This window comes from Neovison vison, chromosome 7, assembly GCF_020171115.1.
Source record: "Neovison vison isolate M4711 chromosome 7, ASM_NN_V1, whole genome shotgun sequence".
Taxonomy (NCBI): domain Eukaryota; kingdom Metazoa; phylum Chordata; class Mammalia; order Carnivora; family Mustelidae; genus Neogale; species Neogale vison.
This window is the reverse complement of record NC_058097.1, coordinates 171210569-171213819: the sequence shown is the minus strand read 5'-3', so window position 1 is coordinate 171213819 and position 3251 is coordinate 171210569. Positions and strand designations below refer to the sequence as shown.

At 39.6% G+C, this 3251-nt stretch overlaps 1 pseudogene; it reads left to right on the top strand.

Moving 5' to 3' along the window:
• Positions 1–242: 242 nt before the first annotated feature.
• On the top strand, positions 243–699 carry LOC122913583 (annotated as a pseudogene).
• The last annotated feature ends 2552 nt before the right edge of the window (positions 700–3251 follow it).

Genomic DNA, 3251 nt, shown 5'->3' with positions numbered 1-3251 from the left:
GAATAAAATCTTTTTTAAAAAAGAGTAAAATGCATGCTTAGAACATAAAACAAGAGATTTTGCTATTAGCAAGCCTGTACCAAGTTAAATACTGAAGAATATCCCTCCAGTGAAGGAGCATGATGTCAGATATAAGTTCAGAGATATAGAAAACAACGGCAACAAATAACAATGAGAGCCTATATGTGTGGGTAAATCTAACTGCTGACTATATACAGTGTTACTAGTCCATATGGGCACCCATGGGGAGGGCTGCAGCACTGGGTTGCCACAGCAGAGCCGCAGCTGCTCGGGTACAGGAGGCCGTGGACTTCATGGTGAAGAGTGCGGATGGATAGAACATCTGGAAAATGCAAGGCTTCATCTTTAGGTGTAGTGACAGCTGTTGTGAGAACAGCCAGGTGTCCATGAAGCTGGTGCACCAGGGCATTGAACCCTGCTCTGTCCTTCGGCTTAATTAAGGCAAAGTGACCTGTTGACAGTCCTGGTGACCAGTGAGTTGGAGAAGTCCAGGATGCCCTTGCCCAGTGCACCACGTATTGCAATGGCGCAGCCAAAGATTCAATAGATGCCGGAAGTAAAGAGCTTCAGGTGATGCCGCAGCTGGAGACTAGTGTGATCAAGTGTGTGGGTGACCATGTGCACCTCAGCCCAACCACGACCAAGATGAACGAGTCTCTTTCATCCCTGGGAAAATAGAAGTCTTTGCAATTGGCCATCGGAGCTGATGGCAGGGATCTAAAAAGAGAATTGAGAGTTTTGGTCTTTTAAGGAAAGTGTATGAAGAAATGAAGGATGGCAAAAAGTTTGAGGCATGTGTCATTTGCCTCTGGATACTTGGTTCCTTTATGTTTCAATCCTACAAAGTGAAATGGAAACAAAACAAAACAAAACACACACAAAAAAAACCCCAAAAACTGGTGCTAAAATTTAGGTCAGAGATAGTGCAGGAGAATTTTTGATAGCCTAAATCTTACATGCTTGTCCTGAAACGGGGGATGTCCCATGTATCAAGCCAGTGCCCTCCAAGGGACCAGAATCCTCACAGTACACAGGTACCCAACAGGCTGGCAGGTTCATCTAACCTGCCTGAGACCTGGGGGAGTGTGAGCAGAGATGTTTCTGTTTGTTGACAACTTCTCATTTACCAGAAATTTCACCAAGTCATTTTCCAAGAGCTGTAAACAAAATCCACATGGTCACTAATTGAGAAAGGAAAAAAAAAAAGTTTCTGGATCTTTGTTTTGCTTTGTTTTGTTTTATATACAAGGGCATGCAGTTGGTATAAGAAGTGGAATTGGAGAGGTAGTTTAGAGAAGAACTTTGAACAGTTCATGTCTGTTTCTGGCTTTCATGATTTGAATATGCATCTTGAAGTACACATTACATCTTTCAGCTAGGAGTCCCTGCAAGAATGGGAGAGGCAAAGTTACGCTGGGTGTGGGAAGCCAACCTTCCCTGTCACCTGCTGCCACGAAGGGCCCAGAGGCTAGCTGCCATAGAGCAATGGGGCAGTCTTGTAGTAACACTCGCCCTGAAGGGAAAGGGATTTAAGGCACCTGGGTGGCTCAGTCGGTTAAGCTTCTGCCTTCGCCTCAGGTCATGATCTCTGGGTCCTGGGATCGAGCCCCACGTTGGGTTTCCTGCTCCGGGGGAGGCTGCTTCTATTTATAATCTCTCTCTCTGTCCTCCCCATCACTTGTTATCTCTCTCTCTCAAATAAATAAATAAAAACTTTAAAAAAAATAAGAAAGGAAAGGGAGTTTTGATTGCAGTATATACCAGTATCTAGGAATGAACATTGAAGGAGGAACTGCTGCCTTAACTAAGGGAGTTATTAAGTGCCGACTTTGGAGAAACCTGGTTTTTATAAAACAGAATGGAATGAAAGCCTAAATTCAATATTGCTTACTTAGCTCCCTGAAATAGGCAACAGGAAGGTCAAAGGAGAATAAGCAACTCAGGGGTGAGCTGAGAGTTCTTTAAAACAAAAAAGGGGCAACCCCCCATTACCAATACCACTTTTACTTGGGGCCTTTGCAGCAAGCAGTGTTCCTGCCCAGCTCTAGCACTTTATCATTTTGATAAGGACCTTGCTGTCTTTTTGCCGACTTATTATGTGAAATGATAATATAGCCTGTGCTCAGTGTTTCAGTGCTGTGATACATTTTGCTAGTGGTTTAGTTATAAAAATAAACAAGACTTAGTTTTTCTTCCAAAAATAAATTAATTAATTTAAAAATAATTTAACCATGAATATGAATTACATCAAAAATAGCATATATTTTAGGAATTGAATAAATAAAGATATTTTCCTTGTTCAGGAAGAAGGGGTAACTATCACTTAACATTAGAATTTCATTAGATAAAGATAGACGTTTGAAAATGTAGTTACCCCCAACCAAAATTATACATGAGTGTATGACATCCAAGCAAATATACAGAAAATAAAATTTTCTGAAGTGATTAATCAAAAAGAATACAAGAAAAGAGAAAAATGTAGGACAAATAGATAACATATAGTAAGATGGTAGTTTTTTGTTTTTTTTTTTAAAGATTTTATTTATTTATTTGACAGATGGAGATCACAAGTAGGCAGAGAGGCATGCAGAGAGAGAGAGGAGGAAGCAGGCTCCCTGCTGAGCAGAGAGCCCGATGCGGGGCTCGATCCCAAGATCCTGGGATCATGACCTGAGCCGAAGGCAGAGGCTTTAACCCACTGAGCCACCCAGGCGCCCCTAAGATGGTAGTTTTAAACCCAAATATATCAGTGATTAAATTCAATCAAATCATCTAAATTCTCCTATGAAAAATGAAGATTGTTAGAGGCATTAAAAATATAGGTTAAAAAAGTTACAGCCAACTAAAATACAAGGATAAAGGCTGAGAAAGAAATGATGAAAAACTATATATCATGCAAGTGTTTATATACTATATATACGATATCAATATAAGTAAATAAATGAATAAAGTAGATCTTCATACAGAAATTATTACTAAAGATAAAGAGAATGTTTTATAATATTTAAAATATTGAATATACCAGGGAAATATCATGAGTCTAAGTGAGTGTCCCTAAATTTGTAAAATCTAAATGAAAGCAAAGTGGCAAATTTTTATATTCAAGAACAGAGAACTCTGAGTCATTCTTGGATATTATTCCCATACTCCTGCATTTATTATCTTTCTGGTCTTGGTGGATCTGGTTTTTGTTTGTTTCTTCTCTGTCAAATGGGGACAATAGCCGTATT